This window comes from Pinus tabuliformis, chromosome 4_2 (assembly GCF_031772625.1).
Source record: "Pinus tabuliformis cultivar Carrire ecotype Pingquan chromosome 4_2, CPIR1, whole genome shotgun sequence".
Lineage (NCBI taxonomy): Eukaryota > Viridiplantae > Streptophyta > Pinopsida > Pinales > Pinaceae > Pinus > Pinus tabuliformis.
The window spans coordinates 921,584,423-921,607,881 of record NC_142304.1 but is presented as its reverse complement, the minus strand read 5'-3'; the positions used below and the strand labels follow the sequence as shown (position 1 = coordinate 921,607,881).

Below are 23,459 nucleotides of genomic sequence, written 5' to 3'. Positions count from 1 at the left end.
CAATGTCTCTCCTTGTTTTGGTAGGGAGCGCAAATATTTTTTCGGGAGCATGCTCCCGACTCGCTCTCGCCCGAAGCGCAGATTGGGAACGGGTTCGGGGGAGGGGGCGCTCTCGCGCAACACTGTCTTGTACTATACCTCTAAATTCGTGCCGCCAAACTTGAAGCTGGAAAACTCAACCCAAGTAGGCTATAATTAAAAAAATCATTTACTTTATCGCTCTATAAAATGAGCTTCTAGATTAGTAACACCTCAAATTTATCTATTGACTGACATCCTATTATTAGAGTCGAAAGAGTTTGGAGGGTATTTTATTTTTCTGATTTTGAAGTCTCTGGACATTGAATCACCAAAGGCGGTTCAAAAAATGCGGCCTACACTTTCTTCACTCTCATAACTTGACATCTTTTTACTCGTGGATATAAAGGACAAATAGGTCGATAATTAGCGATTGTTTGTAAGATAGGAAAACATCAAAAGGATACTAAGGAATCTTTGCTTCAACGTTAATGGAATTGACACTAGAATCGCTAGAGTGGAGAAATACGTAACCTCTACTTCGGATACTGAATCAATGGAGGACCATGTGGAGGATTGTGAGGCTCCTACGGTTATAAATGAAGTGCCTTTGGTTAGGGCACCCCCCATCACTACCCCTTTTCAACAAAATTCAACACCTCCTTCACTGGTTCTCATTTTTTACTAGCCTCCTTTAATCACTCTCATTTTGCAAATGATGATGATGTCGTTGGTCTGGTTGGCTACTACCTGTTGCACTCTTGGATTTTGTTCTCCTTGGTAGCCATGGCATTCCCGACTCTTGTTCTAGTTGCACTCTTGGCATCGTTTTCTGTTGATCCCCTGGCAACATCAATTTTGTAGTTCCTCGTCTTTTTTTTAGTATAGTTATATGGCATGTAACTCTTTGTGGCATATATGGTGACTCCTGTCTTTTTGAATAGAAATAGTAACTATTTACAAATTTTTTTTGGCTGTCAAGTAAAAATATTGTAACTCTATTTTTTCTATGTTCCTTCAACTGAAAACACAATTATGCCGTGATGAAAGAAATACATAACTGCAATCTACTTTTCGTCTTGACTCTTGTACTAGTGTCATTTTGGCAAGTCTCTTTTTGCAAGTCTCAATATAATCTCTTTTCATTATAATAAAAATCATTTACAGGAATTCAAAAAAATTATTAGAGAGATCAAATTACATCATATAGATCATATTAATTATTAGAAGGGAAAAAAAATTAAAATGTATTTTATTAGAAAAAATAAAAAATTAAAATACATTGTGCAGAAAGTTTATATTTAGTAGTATTTAATTCATTAAAAAATTAAAATATATTAAATTAAATAAAAAATTTGAAGTTATCATAAAATTAAATTTAGATTGGGGTTAACTTATTAGAAGAGTAAATTATCAAGATTTTGTAAAATTTAGTTTAACTTAATTGATTTCTAAGATAATTTAATTCTCATCCTTAATTCCTATAAAATTTCAAATATATTTGTTTAGAAATAAAAATAACTCCTCACATAAAATTTCAAATATATTTATTTAAAAATAAAAATAATTTCTTGTAAAGTTTCAATGATGTCACTTTTTCTCACAATTTAAAATAATTTGTTATCAATGTTGAACCTCAAAGATAGCTCTCTCCTCAACTTCTCTCTTTTATCTATTTAAAAAATCAAAGTAGTTTCTCATAGACTTTTAATGATATCAATTCGCTTACCTTTGAACTTCAAAGATGGCTCCCTTCTCAACTTCTCCGCTGAGATTTCAAAATTATCCATTTAAAAATTCAAAGTAGTTTCACATAAACTTTTAATGATATCAGTTCATTTAAATATTATTTTTCTCGAAATTAAAATAAAAATAATTAGTTTTTTTTAATTAATTGAAATTAAAATAATTTGTTATAAAATTAAAATAATCAAAAAATAAATAAATATTATAATTATTAGTTTTCCATTAATTAATTTTTAAATAATTGTGGACAATTTTTTTACTGTGATGGTTAATTTTTTAATATATTATAAATAGTAGTTTCGTATAAACTTTTAATGATATCAGTTTATTTTTTAATATATTATAAATAGTTTCACATAAACTTTCACTGATATCAGTTTATTTAAATATTACTTTTTGCAGAAATTAAAATAAAATAATTAGATATTAGTTTTTTAATAATTAATTGAAATTAAAATAATTTGTTATAAAATTAAAATAATTAAAAAATAATAAATATTATAATTATTAGTTTTTCATTAATTAATTTTTAAATAATTGTGGACAATTTTCACTGTGATTGTTAATTTTTTAATATATTATAGTTATTTACATTTGTATTATAAAATATTTTGGGGGAATTTATAATTTGAAAAGATGGATCCTCACTATTACACTAAATATAATTATTTCATAATTGTCATAAATATGCTAACTAAAAATCACTTAATCTCTCGAGATTTGAACTCACAACTCGACAAATCAATTGTTCACCAAACACTTAAGCTAAATATCCTTTGACTATTTTATATAGCATTTCAAATAATATTTGAATTGAATAAAAATAGAAAAATTAATAATATTAAAATTTGTTAGGACGTGACCCTCACGGGGTGGATGAACGGAGGGGACAACGTATGGTTCACAATGGGCGGATTAATGGGGAATTACGCATGTTTCGAAGTGGCAGGGTAGCCATGCCAAGTGGTGCTGAAATGGTCGAACTATCGAGAAGGTGAATGCTCGTTTAAAGCCTTGGATGATCTACAATTGCACATGTTTTTTATCTCTTGGTATGGACGATAGGGAGGGAGGATTTACAAATGTCGAGTATGCACAAGAACACCTATGCATGTTCATTGGTTTTGGAAGCTTTGTCTTGGTTGGTGATTGTCGCTAGCGTATGTATCTTGGCTATGTGCATGGTTGAGTGCATTTCAAGGCAGTGTGGGATCCAGGGGAGCGGGTTCGTGGATGCTTGAAATGCCCTCTTGAATCATTGGTGGGAGCTCTTGTTGTGCAACTTCATTATGAAAAGCTCAATTCTTGGATAGACTTTTGAACCCTTAGTGGTGTAGTGGTAAGTTTGGTACCTCCTGTTTATTTCAATTCCCATTTTGGTCCTGGGGTTGGAACGTGGTTGGTATGCTTAGTTCAGTCTTTGCAATGGGAACGTGAGTTTTACTACGAAGCTTTGAATTTGGGTATTCGAGGAACACGATTGAATGGAATTGTCGTCTTAGTGATTCCACAGAGAATTCCCTTCTCGACATTGGTGTTAATTGGATTCTGCAAGGGCTAGTGTCAATCTTGGTGCGTTGGACATGTCAGGAGACATTGGAACCATAGTGTGGCTTAGCCTTATTTGGAGATGTGGAGTAGTGAGAACTAGAGAAGTGGTTTGCTTACCTCTAATTTGAATACCCCTTCCTGGTGTCTTGGAGATACAATGTCCATTTTGTGCTAATGAGGTCGAGCCTAGCAGGGAGCAAGACCTCGAGGCCAACCAGGCAAGCGCACTGGTAGGGCGGGAGTGGCGAATGCGAATGCGACTGGTGGCATGGATATGGTGGGGGAAGTGGCTTAGGTTCAAGCCCAATCATCAAGTCGAGTAGAGCAGCCACCCACAATAGAATCTATCGTTGAGTAGGTGCACAACATATCGATTTTTGTAGAAGACCTTTGGAAGCAATGTTATGATGACAAGAATGAAGTGATTGCATTCCTCAATGAGATTTAGTATAATCGGACATGTTGGACCATCTAGTGTACTTGTCTCAGTGCCAGCGCCAAAATAATGAACTATTGGAAGAGATGAAGGCACGACTAACTTACATTGAATTTCATGCTCAGAGGGATCCTAGCCCTATTGCAGCTTCGGGTGCTAGTCAAGCACCAAACATTCACCTTTGACTTATGTTGTATGTTGGTTGTTTTATCGTTCATCATGTATTTTAGGCAATCTACCTTTTTTGTCTCTGGAGATCATGTAAAAAATGACACTTACTACTCAATTTTTGTACCGCTCTCCTAGCTAACAAATCCGGTTAGAGTGAAGTCGGGAGAGCAGTGAGCTTCGTGTCTATATGTTGTAACTTTTTTTATGAATTAATAAAATATTTTGGCCTACGAAAAAAACTATATTCAGATGTGAGGAATCTCCTTTTTCTTATTTCAATAATTTAAAATTATTTTATATATCATTTCATATTACTTAAAAAATATATGGCACAAGGACAAGTGTTAGCATAGGTTGAGAAGGGTGCTCGCCACCCCACCACCTCCCACTGCGTTAAGGTGGGGGAGTGTTGCATGGCCAACCCCTCCCATGCACAAAGCATGTGAGGCTTTATTTCCTTTGGTGTGATGGTTCATTCTTTGTAAGGCCCACGAATTGATTTCTTATTGCATATATTATGGTATTCATGTTTGGTTTGGATTCCACCCCCGTCGCTGCAGGGATTATATTTTCATCTGCTCAAGACAATGGATTTTGAAGCCGAGGACAACTTGGCTAAGTCACGGAGTAATTTTCTATCTTTCTCAATGCGAGGGTCGCATGCCTATGGTACAACAATAGTCGTAACCCACGACTGCATACAAATTCTTCTTCTTTCGAATTTCGGGCGCTCACTTTGTCCATTCAAAGGAGTGGGTGGCAACTCAGTACTAAATCTTGAAGTTGTCAGCGGAAATTCCATGGAGTCTACAACATCTTAAAGAATATTTTGTTGGCACCATCAATCAAACACCAACACTAAGGATTCTGTCCACCCCGACAATCGTAGGTAGTAGTTTTTGGGTACTGGTTTCCTCGTACTTTATGAATTTTATCTTCGTTTTTATATTTGTGAGTGGTTCCTTTCCAATAGTCCTCCTACAGTACCCCTGAAGTCTCCTTCTCTTTTGGATCTCAAGGTATTTGGTGGTTCCTGTGATATCTTCAATTTTTGGTCCTTTCCCTCTCCTTTTGGGGATTTTATGGCTTAATATTGTTGGTTTCCTACTCTTTTGTCTAGCCCTGTCCTACACCTTGCACCCTATCGTTGCATGGTTATTTGGAGTTGATGCAAGGAATCATTTCCTAAGTCAATTCTATATTGGTTTGTTGTTTCTTTTGGGTGGCTCGTGGGACTCTGTTGTCTCTACTTTCATTAGTTCGTAGTCAAGGGGAGCTTGGTTGGATTTTTATCTCTTTGGGGGAGTCAAGTAAGGCCTTGGTTTTAGGTCTCGTATCCTTTTTATTTGACCTATATGCCTCGTGAGATGATGGGTAGTCATAGCGGGGCTAGTTGGAGTAGCCAACAATGTCAACCACGTGCTCAGACCCAGGCCTAGGAAGTGGCTTCCATTTATTACTCATCGACTTCTCCCAACATTTCAGAGGAGATTCATCAGTTGGAGACCTATGCCATTAGTGATCGCTAGGCCTATTTAGCTTCAAAAGTTATCAAGGAGGTCTCTAATTTTCTCCCTAACCCTAGTCATACCACAGGAAGAAGGAACCAATGCCTACATTCTATCACCCTATTCTAGCAGCTAAAAACTTTATTAAGCTGAGTTATGAAAGAGAAACATAAAGATAGGAATGATATCATTTCATCCCTGAACGAGATCCAAATGGTGCAACATTATTAATGGTATTGTCTGGAGGGATTAGGTGCTTGCTTGGTTCACTTGGAGAGTCACCTCCAATGTGAGCTCAAGCCCTTTGCACCAGCTGGTACAAGTGCAGGGGACCTTGCTCCTATGAAATCATTAGATTCTTGAGTATGTTGTTTTGTAGTTTTTTTGTTTTATCTTATAATCATGTTATGATATGGCACCGTTTTGGTTGTTTGTCATTTCTTTCTGTTGATTCTATGTCTCTCTTATTATCAACCAAGAAATATGGTTTCCTTTGTGGTGGATCTAGGCCAATTTATTTTTGAACAAAGGTTTATCAATGATCTATCTTGAATTTCGAAGGTAATACAAAACTTAACTCACAAAAAAATATTACATAAAAAAATGTGAATACAACAAAGTATGAGATAGGTAGATGTTTTATAATAATATTACATTAAAAGAAATAAAAAATACCTATATTTAAAATTTTTTTAAAAGTTAACGAAGATAAAATCTTGAAAACTCCACAAAAATAAATAAATCAATATCCACTAGAAATAAAACCTTCAATGTCCACCTTAGGTAACATTGTTTTACATGAATTTCACATATAAAGAGAGATAAAGTAAATGATAGCTAAAAAATAATAATTTGTTCCATAAGTGCTTTTTACTTTCTAGTATGAGAAATGTGTGATTAGTTCAATATCTATATCTACTTTAAATAACATAACCTTACATCAACTTTATATATAGAGATAAAATAATTGATATTTCTTCTACAAGTACTTTTTATTTTTTAGAATGAATGAGATGTGTAGTTCTTTCATTGAAAATTTTAATTATTTCTTACTTCTCAATATGCTAGAGGTGCATATATTTAAATATGCACATTAAATAAAATATTTCAATATCATGTATCTGTATATACATGTGTGTGTGTTTCAATATCAAAGATATCTGTGTGTAGAGAAAGAGATTTCGTATCCTTATGATCTAACACATTTTTTGGGGTAATTGTCAAAATTAAAGAGATGCTGAATTCTTTTCATGCTTAGCAAGGAGTTAACAAATGGTGAGCCAACATACATCTATCTTAATTCTAATTTATTAAATGTAAAGATAGAACAAAGTTCTCCAAGTGTAAACATTTTTTTTATATTTTATATTTTAAAAGAAATTTGCACCTTAAAAGATTGGATTTATCCTCACTTGATAAATCTAGACTTAAGATAAATCTATAACATTAAAATATTTATTTTTCTTATTTTAAGGAATAAAAACATAAATCTTTAATTTCAAAATTTATTTCGATTTTAATTTATAATTAAATATTAATTAAATAATAAGTATATTAATAATATTATTAAAATATGATTAAATAATAATTTAGATATTAATATACGATTAAATAATAGTTGATTAATAATTATTTTAAAAATGTTTGGTAAACCATATAGAAAAAAGGATTAATCTAATTTGTCCCATGTTTATATCCCTAGGTATAGTGAAAATGATATTCATAGAACAGAGCTCTTCAAGTGTAAACATCTTTTTTATATTTTATAAGAAAAATACACTTTAAAAAATTGGATTTATTTTCACTTGATAAATTTAGATTTAAGATAAATTTATAACACTAAAATATTCATTTTTCTTATTTTAATGAATAAAAATATTAAAATATTTACTTTTCTTATTTAATGAATAAAAACCTAAAGCTTTAATTTCACAATTTATTTAAATTTTAATTTATAATTAAATATTTATTAATTAATAATTATATTAATAATATTATAAAAGTATGATTAAATAATAATTTAGATATTAAAATAGTTGATTAATAATTATTTTAAAAATATTTGGTAAACCATGTAGAAAAAGGGAATAACCTAATCTGTCCCATGTTTATATCCCTCCGTATACTGAAAACGATATTGATCGACTAAAAAAGACCAAGTTTTAGAAATTTATTCCATTATTGCCGAAAACACAATCGAATATATAATCTAAAACATAATAGTAAAAGTTAGTTATTAAATCATTGTAATGTAATGATGAAAGTTATTATTTATTTAAAATCATAAAGGTCAAAAATGATTTTTTTTATTATAAAATATGTATAATTTATGATATTTGAAAAAGTTATTTATTAGTATTAAATTTCTCCAATCTCTATTGTATACATATGATTGAGCAAAGGCAAAGTTAGAATCCTATTTGAATAAAGTTAAAAGATAATGATTAAAAATAAAAGATGAGGGTTCTACCTCCTTCGAAGTGTCATTGTAAAAAGTTAAAGTCGTGGGTATTAAATGAATCTCTATCTCAAATTTAGAGATGTTAAAAATGATTTTACTCGGTTTAATTTTAATTGTTTTTATTATAAATAATTTTTTATTATAAATAATTTTTTATTATAAATATGTAATTATAAAAAAATTATAATTTATAAGTATATATATAGAATAATTGAGTTTAGTTGGGTGGTGCAAGGAATGATTGGGATTTTTTTCACCCAAGTTCTATTTCCACGAGTCATATGATGTTACATGATAAGTTTTGATGTAATGGGTTTGAGTCCTTTTGTTGAGGCTAAGTTTTGATCTAATGGCTTTGCGCTTTGTTGTTAAGAAATGGGAATTGCTAAGAAATAGTTCCCAAAGGACTAAAACATGTATAATCTCTATATAAAATATAAGTATAGTTTCCACTTGAAAAAGAAAATTATTTTTACAATAAGTAACCTTTTAGCAAAAATATTTTATTATAAAGCTTATAATCTATAAATGATTATAATTCAAATAAATTTTTAAATGTATACTAATTTATTTTGTGGAATAAATATTTGTATTGCCTTTTAAACAATACACTCGGTTTTATATTGGCTGGTCACTAGGAGAACCTAACCATATCCAAAAATGTACATGCATAAGAGAGGCAATAGACAAAAAACTGCCCAAAAATTCAAAATATACCATACCTATGCTAATATGGGGGCCCTCAGGGCCATAAAAGAAAGACATGTAAACAAGAAATTGGAAAACCAAAGACATAACAAGAGTGAGGAGACTACGAAGAGGGGATTGAATATGTTGTTGCAACCTGGATCGCTCCTTGTTTCTTCCCGGTGAGTAGCTAGTAGTAGGAGGGATGCCAAGGTGCTTCTCTATGGACACCAATCATTGATTCAAGTTTGTCATGTATCGATCTAAATGTTCCATGGAGAGGTGGAGGTCCTCTCCCTTTGCATGTCAATCAAGGAGAACCTTGCTAAATAGGAATTTCATGTGCTAGTACAAGTCCATCATGCACATATATTGAGTGAAGCGCCCACATGTGTGCCCTATATCAAGCACCCAATCAACCAAATCTATCATTACCTCGATGTTTGAGAAAAGGTGCCTCAGGTTGGTTCCTTTTTGTTCAACATGAGTGAGTTCTTCCTTAATAGGAGACAGGGTAAGTCCTTGAAAGCGAGTTGATGCTTCCTCCACCCTGTGAGGAATTCGTCTGTCTATGTTGTCTCAACGAGCCCATTCTTGAAAGTATGTTGTGCCATATGGACATAGACTCACTTGCATAACATGGAGGCTACACGAGGAGGAGAGAAAGGCCAAGGAACAATACTTATGTGTCAAGGAAGAGACAAATATTGACATGTGTAAAGGCAATAACAATAAAGCAAAGCCAAGTCCATGACACAAACAAAGGTAAGTCGTCAAACAAGAGACAAATTCGCTGGGAGGGTGCTAGCAAACGAAAGAACCAACAAGAAAGAGCTCCACAAAGAGCCAAGAGCCATGAGAGGGAGAAGTCTCCATGGAAGTGAAGGGGATTAGCCATCAACAGTTAAGAATAGAAGGCCATGTTATTGCTAGGAGTGAAAGTCAAGGCAAGAACACCAATGAAAGAGGATGCAATAAAGAGCTAGGAGGAGGGTAGACATGCCTAGGTGAAAAGCCACCTGACTATTGTAAATTTGTAATACATTTTCACCGTTGTAGAATGCTTAGGCCAGTTCTGAGATGCTCGATAGACCGTTATACAGTAAATGTTGTTGCAAAGAGAGTCGGGTTTCCAGCTGAAGTTAAGGAGGGAAAATTCCAGCTTCATGGAGTAAAGCTTGCTAATGAGCTAGCTTTCCTTTCCCTGATTTTTTTCTAGAAATATATGAACATTGGATCATTGCAAGCATGGCTCAGAGGACTAAGCCAATATAATCTATCCCTCAAGAGCTAGGCTTCCTCGTTTAGACGAGAACTGAACTATCAAAGCACCTGAATTATCCTTTTGGAATTGCCCCATCTTGCCTAATATTAGGGAAAATTATAGGGGCTAATATTCGTAGGTGGGCTAATTTTCCATGCTTTTTCCAAAAAAAAAAAAAAAATCGCCAGTTTCCATTTCTTTCAAAAATGATTTGCCCAAATTTTATAGTACAACATTATTTTACCTTAAAAATCGCCAAAATATTATATTGACTAATATAAAATCATTGTAAATCTAAATATTTCTACAAAAATTTTACCAAAAATTTTACAATTTGCATATTAGGGACTAGTAAGATTCACCAAGGTTTCTAAACTTTATGATAAAATTCCATCCTTAAATTTTTCCCTGCCTAATATCCTTTTGTCCAAGCTTTTTGGTGATAGTGGAGCTATGAATTATCAAGACTATGACGGAAAATTCCATACTTGGTAGCGATAGAGTCTGCTTGGTCACACGAGGTTAGGAGATCAAGCAATTAGACAAGAAGATTGTTTGTCAGGTGGACTGTTACATTGAATGCCATACTTAGTGGCAACAAAGTCTACTCAGTCGCACAAGGCGAGGAGATCAAGCAATCTTGCAATAATTTATCTGCGAGGTGAAGCAAATTTGATATAGGTTCAAAGGGAAAGGGTGGCGTTTTAGTTGCATGGTATTGGACCATAGAATTATGTCGTTCCCCATGCTGAAGCTGGTGTGGTTGAATGAATAGCTAAGGGGGTATGCTATTACGTCCTCGGTCGAATGACCAAACGGATGGCGATAACTTGACCCCCACCATCTCGCATGCGAAACACCCCATCCAAGGATAAATGTATGCTATAAAATAGTATAAAAATATTAATAAAAATATAATTCATTTTAAAATAATAATAATATTTTTAAGCTAATATCTCTTTTTATGAATATAATATAAAAAAATGAGTACCCTTAATTTTATTAATGACCCGCCACCTTATAAATAAACTATGACCATTATAAGTTAAAGAAACTCATGCCTTGGCCTTGTCACAAGTCTAATATTAAATCATAAAATTGAGAATTTATATCTATGATTTTGTAATCTATTCAAAACAAGAGGAAAAAAAAGCATATAATATGGTATCAAGGGGACTTCAACTTTTCTTTCAATCTTACATTCAAGCTTACAAAAATAATAGGAATTACCACCTTATAAATAAACGAGGACCATTAAAAGTTAAAGTAAGTCATGGCTTTGCCTCATCACAGGTCTAACCATAAATCATAAAATGTGGGAGTTTATATGTATGCTTTTGTAAGCTATTTAAAGCAAGAGGACAAAAACCATATAACATGGTATCGAAGGGACTCCAAATTCTTTTCTTTCAAGCTCACAGCAAATGGTAGGAATTAATCTAATAACTCGTGTCCTTGAGCTTGCCATCGTTGCTAATCCATGTAGGTTTCATCGTCTTTCATCGTCTTCATGTATGAAATTGGGTTTCAATGAGGGTCTTTTATGAATTAGAACTTGGGTTTCAACGAGGGTCTTTCATGAACTAGAACTTGGTCATTTTCCTTTTCGTTTTTAATTTGATTCTCTAAATGAATATGCATTATAATATCAAAATTCAAGAATTTGTTTGCATAGGGTATCAAATTTTCTTTCCATCGCATTCATCTTATGTAGAATATTTTGGTGATAGCTACTTTTCTCCTTTATTATTTGAGCAATGAAGGCTTTATTCTACCAGTATAAATATGTTAGCATAAATACCTTTTTAACACATGTTATAGAATACCGTAGTGTTGAGTTACACAATGGGTATGTATTTACTCTTAATTCCATCACCTTTTTCCTCTATTCTTATCTCTTTCATATCTTGATATGCTAACATATTGATGGATTATGATAAGAAACGAATGAACTACTTTTGATTAAGATTTAGCCACATAACTAACTCTTATTCCTTTTTATGCAGAGAAACGACAAAAGGAACAGTTGTTGTTCCCTAGAGACGGAACAACATAAACCAACAAAGGAAGAATGATGCGGGTTGGTTGCGGTCAAGTCGGAGGACAAATCAGGAAGATCAACACTAAATATGATGGGTGTCAGAAGATAGCATTCAGTTGTGAATCCCTCAGTATCTCTCGATCCCAAGGGATCACATTTATCTTTTACCTCTTTCTGACTATAAAAGTAAAAACTATAGGAGGAAAGGGGATCGACTTTCTGTTCATTTCAAATTGTAATTTTAAAGTACAGACTCTTGCTTTGGAGGAACACGACCATATTGTAATGAGAATTGAGTTCAATGGTTAATATATAATTTACGTTGTTGTTCATTCGTATTCTCTGAAGTAGCTCAACAGTATTCACTGGTGGGTAACGGCTCGGCCTCTGGTGAATCAAATTGCTATCCTTTGTGTTATATCTTTCTAATTCACACAAGTTTGATTGGTTTGATATTTTTTCCATTTTCTGTGAGTTTATCTTGTTTGCTATTTACTGATTTCCTATATTGAAGTTAGTACATTTTCTTTACATGCTTCGCAGCATTGTCATTTGATTCTATTTATGCTTATTGTAGATTAAATTAATTAGCAGTTAAGACAGTGAACCTTGTTGATTACAATAAGAGTGTGGTTAGTATCTAATCAGCTGAAAGAGTTTGGTTACCACTACTGAACTCTCGGTTGACCTCATCTCCATATAAATTGCTTAATTGGGATTGAATGTGATTTAGATAGAATCAACTAGAAGAGATTGGTTACTACTACCGAACTCTCGGTTGACATCATTTCCATTTGAATTTCCAGTTTGAGATCTGATTACGGTTTCAGTTGAAGATTAAGTCTTGATGTAATATTTCCATTAACAGTTGTAGTTTTTGAGTTGTATAATGCATCCACTTACTCTTGTATCAAAGTTTTATATTTCATTTTGAAGAAACATTACTCTCTGGATTCATAGCATGCACATATTGTGTACACTCTTGGAATAAAAGGACTTGCCCAGGTTGATGACTAATGTGAGGCAATTAGGTGTTTTAAAGACCCCTTTTAGCACCCAACACCTAGGTCAAGGATCCATCCTTCAAACTCTACTTCCACATGATCTTTGGGCATTTGTTGTCTGTTTTCTATTGATAACTTTTTTCCATTTTTAACTTCTCGCCTTTGCTTTTTGCTAAGAATTGACTATGAAAGTCCTTTGTTTCATTCGCATCATATATCTATATATGTGGTAAGCATTGATGAGTTTGAGTATGCGATGCCACTGTGACATGTGCTTTCAGACCAATAGTTTGTTGTTTTTTACAACTCCAGGTTCACTATTTTCAAATGAAAAGTCTTTGGCATGGTTTTAGGCTTTGCACTAGACAAGAGAGGTTTGGGACCACCTGACAAATGAGGGAACAATCAACCTGTCAACCATAGTGGGAGTGTAAGGGGATCTCCACTATGGCCAAAAGGGATCGCAAAAGTTAAAGATCAATTACAATTTGAAGAGTAAATCAAGGACTATGCACTTGGCAACTCTAAGAAATTAAAGGGTAGAGGCCAACATTAATAAAAATAAATGTCAGCACAAACTAGAGTAACCATTAAATGCGAGGAAGGCGGAGAGCCAAGTTAATGATTATATGAAAAAACAAAATTGCCTTATGAGTGATTAAATTAAGGAGGTTATACAAAGATATTGAAAATAAGATGAATAAGGCAATGGGATACCTCCACAACTTTGGCTTGTCAACAACGCAATTCTAAGTCGAATCACCGTCACTCCATTGAAAAGGGTAGAGGCCAACATTAATAAAAATAAATGTCACCACAAACTAGAGTAACCATTAAATGACAGGAAGGCGGAGAGCCAAGTTAATGATTATATAGAAAAAACAAAATTGCCTTATGAGTGATTAAATTAAGGAGGTTATACAAAGATATTGAAAATAAGATGAATAAGGCAATGGGATACCTCCACAACTTTGGCTTGTCAACAACACAATTCTAAGTCGAATCACCGTCACTCCACTAAAAACTAGCTATTCTAATCATGTTAACCCATAGAAAACCGTAAACATTGTTGGAGATTTTTCTGTCAAAATCCCAAAAACAAAATGACTAAACAAAGAGACAATGCTCTGTTTTCTCCACAAGATCTTAGCACAGGGAAGCTTTAAAATTTCTGAGCAGACAGAGATTTCCACACATCAACAAATTCCTATTCATTAATAAAAGCAACTGCTGTTACAAATTTCTTCCTCTCTCTCAGAGGGATTCACCAAGAACATTTAACAGAAATTACTCTGTCTTCTCCTGAGATTTTACACTGTTGTGTGTAAAGATCTCTTTTACATTCGTTGTTTTAAAAAAAACTTTACATTTACATTTACTGCTTGTTTCATTCACGGCTGCTGCGTGCTCCTTCTTTACATCGCACTGTTGTGCCTCACTCTTCAATTTCATTACGAAAACAAAAAAAAAACATTACATATATATATGACAACAAAAGGAAATTACTTCACATTTTCACTTTCCATGCTTCCGTAAAAGAAATAATAAAAATTAAATGCTTTTACCAGCTTTTACTTGTGCCCATACTCCCGCTGAAATAAAATTAAAAACTTCACCAAAAACTTACCAACCCACAGTAAATTGCATTTACTGTTTTACTGACATTTACTGGCGGTAAAGGAACTTTTACTTCACGTCAAATTCTTTTGCTGCTAGCCTGTACTTCAACCATTGACTTTATTTAGGTCGCATCGCGAAATCCCATTTGGCAGAACACAAAAATGGAGCACAGGCTTATGGTGCGATCTGCGATATGCGATCGGATCGCATCGCACCATCGCAATCGGGGAAATCAAGTGAACAAAGCGGAGGATCCAAGCACACATGCGATATGCGATCTCATCGCATCGCAAATCAAATAAACTTGCAGTTGAAATTATTAATTCAACACTCCACTTTAATTTCAACTGCTGGGTTATTAATCATACCCAGACGCTTCCTTAAAAACTCAAAACTTTTATGGTCTAATGGCTTTGTCATAATGTCTGCAACCTGTTCCTGAGTCCTGCAATGTTGTAGAACAATTTCTCCATTGTTCACCAATTCTCTGTTGTAGTGAAACCTTGTATCAATGTGTTTCGTTCGCTTGTGAAACACAGAATTCTTGGACAACGCAATAGTTGAACTATTGTCGCAAAAAATCACTGTTGTTGTTGCCTGCTTTTGGCATATACTTCTTAACGGTCTCCTCATCCAAACCGCTTGACACGATGCTGCTGTAGCTGCCACGTACTCTGCTTCTGCTGTAGACAACGCCACAATTGGTTGTTTCTTGAAAGCCCATGAAATTGCTCCTGAACCCATGTGAAGGACATAAACGGATGTGCTTTTCCGACCATCTCCACTTCCAGCCCAATCGCTATCAGTGTAGCCAACCAAATCTGAATTTTCTGAAAAAGTATACAAAATGCCAAATCTTTTTGTACCTTTGACATACCTCAGAATTCTTTTTGCTGCCTGCCAATGTGCTTCTTTTGGCTTCTCCATGAATCTGGAAATCAAACTAACAACAAACATTATGTCAGGCCTAGTTGCAGTTAAATACATAAGGCTGCCAACTATGCTCTTATACAAGCTAGGATCAAAATCCTTGCTGCTGTCCTCTTTGCTGAGTGTTAGTCCCATTACCGTGGGAGTGATTGCTGCTTTGCACTCTTGCATATTAAACCTGCCCAACACTTCATTTACATATCTTGCTTGAGAGATGAAAATTCCATTTTCATTTTGATCTACTTCTATTCCTAAGAAGTATCTCAGCAAACCCATGCCAGTCATCTCAAATTCCTCTTTCATGACTGATTTGAAGTTTTCAATGAGGTAGTCATCATTACCTGTAAAAATCACATCATCAACATACAACACAACAATTAAAATTTTACCATCCTTTTCTTTGATGTAGACAGTGGGTTCTCCCTCACATTTGTCAAATTCATTTTCCAGTAGATAGGAATCTATCCTACTGTACCACGCTCTTGGCGCTTGTTTCAGCCCATAAAGAGCTTTCTTCAATCTGCAAACTTTGTGTTCTTGGCCTTTCTTCTCATAGCTTAGAGGTTGCTCAATATAAACCTCCTCCTTTAACACTCCATTTAGGAATGCCGACTTCACATCCATTTGGTAGACTTTCCATTTGTTTTGTGCTGCTATGGACAACACTGCTCTCACGATTTCCATTCTTGCAACCGGTGCGAAAGTTTCCTCATAGTCTCTTCCATATTGCTGCTTGTATCCCTTAACAACCAGCCTTGCCTTGTGTCTTTCAATTTTGCCTTCAGCATTGCATTTGGTCTTATAGACCCATTTGACTCCAATGACTTCTTTACCTTTTGGTAGCTCAACCAAATCCCATGTCTTGTTTCTTTCTATGGCTTTCATCTCCTCATCCATAGCTTCTATCCATTTCTTATCTTTAATAGCATCTTCGAAATGAATAGGATCATCAACATGACAATACAAGGCAAATAAGGAATTCATTCCTTCATTATAAATGTCACTTAAGTTTCTGAATTTCTTACCTCTTTCACTTGGTGTGCAAGTGCTTGAAGATGCACTTGAATTTCCTCCTTGTGGTGTGCTTGGAGAAGCACTCTCATTTCTCCTCAAGGGTGTTCATTGCTGTCCTTATGTTGGCGCTGTTGTTTGGGGATGTATTTCTACCATTTCCTCATCATCTTCATCATGAGACAAACAGTTTTTAACATTAATTGTTTTCTCTATGCTTCCATCCCAAGCTTCCTCCTCAATAAACTGAACATCTCTGCTCACAAAAAACTTCTTGGTGGATGGGATATACAATCTGTAATCTTTGGATTCCTCACTGTATCCAATGAAGATACATTTCTCCCCTTTGTTGTCCAACTTCTTCCTTAGCTGATCTGGAATGTGTGCATAAGCCACACAACCAAAAACTTTCGTGTGGGTGACTCCTTGCTTTCTCCCACTCCATGCCTCTTCTGGCACTTTGTTCATCACAACTTTTGTAGGACACCTATTCAAAATATATGTTGGACAGTTTACGGCTTCAGCCCAATAATCATTTGGCAAATGCTTTTCCTTCAACATGCTCCTCGCCATATCCATGATGGTCCTGTTCTTCCTTTCAGCAACTCCATTTTGCTGTGGGGTGTACCTCGCTGTAAATTGCTTGTGAATTCCATTTTCTCTGCAAAACCGTAGGAATTCCTTGGAGATATGCTCACCTCCTCTGTCTGTTCTCAAAACTTTGATGCGCAGCCCACTTTCATTTTCCACGAGTGCTTTGAAATTTCAGAATTTTTCAAACACTTCACTTTTATTCTTCAATAAATAAACCCAAGTTTTTCTTGTAAAATCATCAATGAATGTTAGAAAATATTGGCTGCCTGCTAAAGATGGGGTTTGCATTGGTCCACATAAATCTGAGTGGACAATCTCTAAGGGTGCTTTTGCCCTTATGTTTTTCCCGCTTGGAAAACTTTCTCTGTGTTGTTTTCCCAATATGCTGCCTTCACAAAGGCTGTCTGGTTTCTCTATCAATGGTAATCCTCTTACCATCCCTTTTCTGCTCAACAAGTTAAGACCTCCAAAGTTGAGATGTCCAAATCTCAAGTGGCACAACCAATTTTCATCCTTTGGCACACTTTGGAGAGCCTCTTGGGAAACTGCTGCAATTACTTCTTTGTTTTTCAATTCTGCTCTTATTCTGAGAGGGAACATCCTGTTCCTTGTCATCTTCACTTCAGCAATGCATCGCTTGCTGGGTGCTATATCCATGATGGTGCATACATCATTCTCAAAGAAGACATTGTAACCCTTTCGAACAAGCTGTCCAATACTCAAGAAGTTACATCTCATTCCAGGAACATAATAGACATCTGTTATGGTTTTCCTTTCTCCTTTCTTTGTAAATATTTTAACTTCTCCTTTACCCATAACAGAAATTTTGCTATTAGTCCCAAGTGTGACTTGTGACTTCACACTTTGATCTAAAGCATAAAACAAGGCTAAGTTTCCTGTCATATGGTTGCTGCAACCAGAGTCTAGAAACCATATATCTTCACTGTTTGTTTCAGCCATATTACAAGCTAACAAAACATTATCATGGCTGACATTTTCTCTAGTGATATTTGCACTAGAACTATTATTCACATCATGCTGCTTCTTCCTACAAATTCACTGGCATAATGCCCATATTTTTTACAATAATAACATTGGACATTGGATTTTCATACCTTTGTCCTTGAGCATGATGTTGTCCTCCTTGTTGGCTGCTGCCTTGACCTTGGTTCTGATTTGGATTGCTGCCTCTTCCTTGAGCATTTGCTGGACTGTTCCTTCCTCCTCTGTTCTGGCTTCTGCCTTTTCCTCTCTTGTTTGCTCTGCCTTGACCTCTTCCTCTTCCAAAGGACATCTGGGTCTTGAAGGCTTGCTCTAGAGATGAGTTTTCATTTCTACTCAACCTCTGCTCATGTGTGATCAGTGATGCATGAAGCTCATCAACTGAAAAGTTTGAGAGATCCTTTGTCTCTTCTATGGTGGTGACAATCACATGGAACCTTGAGGGTAGGCACCTCAATAGTTTCTCCACAATCCTCCTTTCTTCAAGTATCTCTCCATGAGATCTTATTTGTGTGACCAGACCAATTACTTGAGCGAAGAATGAGTCAATATTGTCTGACTCTTTCATGCACAGATTCTCAAAATCTTTTCTCAGCAATTGTAGTTTTGTTGTCTTCACTTTCTCCATGCCTTGATATGATGTCTTGAGAGTTTGCCATATTTCTTTGGATGTCTTAGCTGAGCTGCTATCCTTGGAAACACGCTTCCATGCACTGCTTGATACAAGAAGAAGAGGGCTTTTGAATCCTTCTTCTTGTAACTCTTTAACAGATCTTTCTCTCCCTCAGTTAATGCATTGAACTCATTTTCATCTGCTGGTTCTCTAAAACCATCTTCAACTATTTCCCATAAATCTTGTGAGGCAAACAAGGCTTTCATGGTTATTGCCCAATAATCATAGTTTTTGCCATCAAATAGTGGGAGCTGCATACCCATGCTATTGCTGGTGCTTGCCATTCCTTGCATTCTAAACTATGCTTCCAAGTATAGTCAAGTATTTAAGAGAAATACCTTGGATTCCTTTGCCTGAGACTTCACTTTGCTGGAGAAGTTGCTGCAGTAAGAATCCTTCCTTCAGCTTCTTTGACACCTTCAAAGAGCCTAGAAAGCTCCGATACCACTGTTGGAGATTTTTCTGTCAAAATCCCAAAAACAAAATGACTAAACACAGAGACAATGCTCTGTTTTCTCCACAGGATCTGAGCACAGGGAAGCTTTAAAATTTCTGAGCAGACAGAGATTTCCACACATCAACAAATTCCTATTCATTAATAAAAGCAACTGCTGTTACAAATTTCTTCCTCTCTCTCAGAGGGATTCACCAAGAACATTTAACAGAAATTACTCTGTCTTCTCCTGAGATTTTACACTGCTGTGTAAAGATCTCTTTTACATTCACTGTTTTAAAAAAACTTTACATTTACATTTATTGCTTGTTTCATTCACGGCTGCTGCGTGCTCCTTCTTTACATCGCACTGTTGTGCCTCACTCTTCAATTTCATTACGAAAACACAAAAAAAACATTACATATATATATGACAACAAAAGGAAATTACTTCACGTTTTCACTTGCCATGCTTCCGTAAAAGAAATAATAAAAATTAAATGCTTTTACCAGCTTTTACTTGTGCCCATACTCCCGCTGAAATAAAATTAAAAACTTCACCAAAAACTTAACAACCCACAGTAAATTGCATTTATTGTTTTACTGACATTTACTGGCGGTAAAGGAACTTTTACTTCACGTCAAATTCTTTTGCTGCTCGCCTGTACTTCAACCATTGACTTTATTTAGGTCGCATCGCGAAATCCCATTTGGCGGAACACAAAAATGGAGCACAGGCTTATGGTGCGATCTGCGATATGCGATCGGATCGCATCGCACCATCGCAATCGGGGAAATCAAGTGAACAAAGCAGAGGATCCAAGCACACATGCGATATGCGATCTGCGATCTCATCGCATCGCAAATCAAATAAACTTGCAGTTGAAATTATTAATTCAACAAACATAAAGATAAGAACAAGAGTTTGAGATGCTAACCAATTAAGTTCTAGTCAAACTGAGTATTTTGTGCTCTAACCCAATGGTATCCATGCATAGCTAAAGCATTGTCATCTCTAAAAATGAGCCTAGATTTAAAATGTTGCATACTTGTATTTCGCATAATCATAGGGGCTCTCATAAACCTATACAAGTAATGGATTGAGCCGCTATGTAGATAGAATGTCCTTGGATGATTTATTGTCATCCTTCCACTACAAAGGATAATCATTAACTTGGATCTCCACCTTCCCTTTGAGTTGCAAGGAGGTGGACTCATTGCTAGAGCTACTCCACCATTTTGAGTGCATGCAGAGATACCTAGTCCATGTAAATAATAATAATAATAATTTAATTTCAAAGTTAAAATTTAGTTAAATACCAAATCTAAATACGAGGCCATTTCCTTTACAAGACAAAACACCTTATTTATTAAGGTGTACATAATCTTCCAAAAGGAAACACACAATTTTAATATTTCAGCTTATTAAGACTATATCTTAAATTTATCAAAGTACAGAAATATCAAACTTTGTAAGGCAAAAATTTTATAACTTACTTTAACCTTTAAATAAACATATTTTTTCAAATAATTAATAAATCAAAATTAAAAGTATTGATGAAAGCCTTTCTTTATGGTTTGCATCTTAGACAAAACCCCATCACAAGGCGCTTTTGCTAATTGTGGTTTGGGGAATATGGTTGGACTCCTTCTACAACCAAGATTGCTATTCAAAGCCTAGCCATTGCAAAAATTATTTCTTTCTAGAAACCTGTCTTACATTCTCACCATCTTCAAAGATAAGGCTCTTTCTACAACCAAGAGATTGCTATTGAAAGCGTAGCCATTGCACAAATTATTCTTTCGAAAAACCTATTTTACATTTTCACCATTTTCAAAGATAAGGCTCTTTCTACAACCAAGATTGCTATTCAAAACCTGGCCATTGCACAAATTGTTTCTTTCCAGAAACCTGTTTTACATTCTCATCATCCTCCTGTTACTGATATACAAACAGACACAACTTGGTATTCTTCGATGAGGCTGCACAAGTACCCCCTCATTAGGAGGCGCAAGTGGAATTCTTAATCTTTCTCCATAATTTCCATATCTTTCTATACAAATATTAGCTCTGTTTCAACCAATTTAGCTCAATTTGTGTTCTTAAACTATTACTTCAAATCATTATCTCACAGGGAATCCCCTCTACTCATATTTATGGGGACTCTCAAAATATCATTAATTGAATTAAAATAACTGCAAGAATCCACAATTATACTTTTTCTCCGAATATTTAAAAAATACAACATTAGATTATTCACTTTACTCAGATTTCGTTTGATCACCTATAGAGGTACAGGAATACAGAAGCAGATGCCCTATCCAATGCAAGATTGTATCTACATTGGATATAGATAGAAGCACATTTAGAATCTGCATATTCAATGCAAGATTGGATAGACGCACATTTAGAATAACCTAAACTAAAGAAAAACAAAAACAAAAACATTTTTTCAACAATTTTTCTGAAATCACACATGAATATTTATTGCTGCATTATGTATCTCGTTTCTAGAATTTCTTTTAGCTTTCTGTAACGATATTTTGGGATGTATATAATATTCTTTAAAACGGGATAATTGTAAATTTTGTAAAAGGTGGGCAGTTATTATCCTCCCCCACAAAAGAAGGAATAGTCAGACAGAAAAATTATTGATAAGCTCCATGGCGAATGCCATATGGCATATACAGTTTGTAATTTTGTTGCAAAAAATTGAAAAAATGCGGTAATATCAGTTCAAATATATGATTTAAAATCAATAAATAAATAAATTCAAACATACAATTTGAATTTACAATGAAAACATAAAATATAAAAATTCAAATTGTAATTCAAACATACAATTTGAATTTACAACGAAAACATAAAATATAAAGTTTATATCCAAAACTATGGAAAAGCTACATTTTAAAAACTAAGTTAAGGCGGTGAATGATAAATGAGTAATTTACATAAAAGTATCAGTACAGTTTCTATCAACCCCACAAATTCAAAATGTGTTACTGTGCAAGTTGTAATCACCGATGCAAGTCTGATAATAAGTTTTCTGAAGGAATGTTTCATCAACTGCATTCAAGGTTTCATTCCTTATGTTCAAAATTTCAGGAGGTTTTTCATGAAAATCTGTAATCAAAATATTTTGAGAAGAAAACTCAATCTGTAAAAGATGAACCCACACAACCTTTTGCTATTTATATAACCCTGCAAAACCCCAAAGAAAGCAATTGCAAATTTGCTTACCTTTACTCGGTGGGAGCTTTCTTCCTTTTGCAGGGGATTTGAAAGCCAATCTTGTGAAGATCCCAAACCACCGATGTTAGGGGCAGCTTCTCTGGTATCCAGAAGTACTCTAAGCGCGAGGAACAGGAACAGGAAGAGGAAGTAAATGGGAGAGTTGCGCACCAGGCCTGCAGAAAACCAAAATGAATATAGACATTAATATTACTTACAGAAATGATCGATTAGTTCGAACGCAACATCATGGAAATTACAACGAAAAGAGGCCGGTCTTAGAAACACCAAGGAAACAGGGTCACTCACTTATTGCCCAGAAGAAATACCAGAAGGTAAAGTGAAGCCCAGTTCGCAGAAATTCATTCTAGATAGTGACTTTAATGCCGCGTTAACAACCCCCAATCACTCCTCATCCATTCATTGCAGTCAATAATCAGTCAGTATTTTTTAAGGTTTCTTTAATTTACAGTATCATTTAATATGGAGGCCATTGAAATCTTTGCCACACTGGAAGGTATTTCTCGTACACTCATGTCAATCAATCAGTACGAAGTTCTTAAGGTTTCTATAATTTACAAATATCTTTCATGTCGATAGCCAGGTGACTAAGGGAATTCTTCAGATGACTAAAAGGGAAATTCTTCTCCATGTTTTAAAAAGTAACGTGCTTTTCGTAGGCCCATGTCAATTTCTATTATAATTTATGCCATCGCTGGTCCCTGTGCGTACAATGAAGTGACAGTAAATGTGAAGTGGAATGAATATGTATGGTAATCCAGCAGCTCAGAAAATACACTAGTATGAGAAGACGTGCATTAATCTGTGAAGTTAAAGTGCTGTTAAAATACAATATATAAAGCATTAGTATATAAAGTCATTAATTGTGTGTGAGAGAAGCTAGTATAAGTATGGGTATTGAAGAATCTTAGTAAACTTTACAGCTATAGTATATTATTACAAGAAAGGAATGATGTGTGGGTAAGAAGAAAGTATCTATATTATATCGTATAGGAAGGAAGGAACGATGTGTGAATGTGAAGAAAATATATATTAGTGGATTTAGAAAGCAATCTT

The 23,459-nt window shown here is 34.7% G+C and overlaps 1 protein-coding gene across 2 annotated transcripts in view; it reads right to left on the bottom strand.

The window, feature by feature from the left end:
* LOC149172693 (uncharacterized) overlaps positions 1-23,114 on the bottom strand; it is a 32,249-nt gene extending 9,135 nt beyond the window's left edge. For both annotated transcript variants that reach the window (XM_089424410.1, XM_089424409.1), the window contains exons 1-2: positions 22,692-23,114; positions 22,392-22,558 (exon numbers count right to left, since the gene is read on the bottom strand). The gene's annotated coding sequence lies outside the window, so the exon portion shown is untranslated. The remainder of the gene's footprint in view (positions 1-22,391; positions 22,559-22,691) is intronic.
* Between the last annotated feature and the right edge of the window lie 345 nt (positions 23,115-23,459).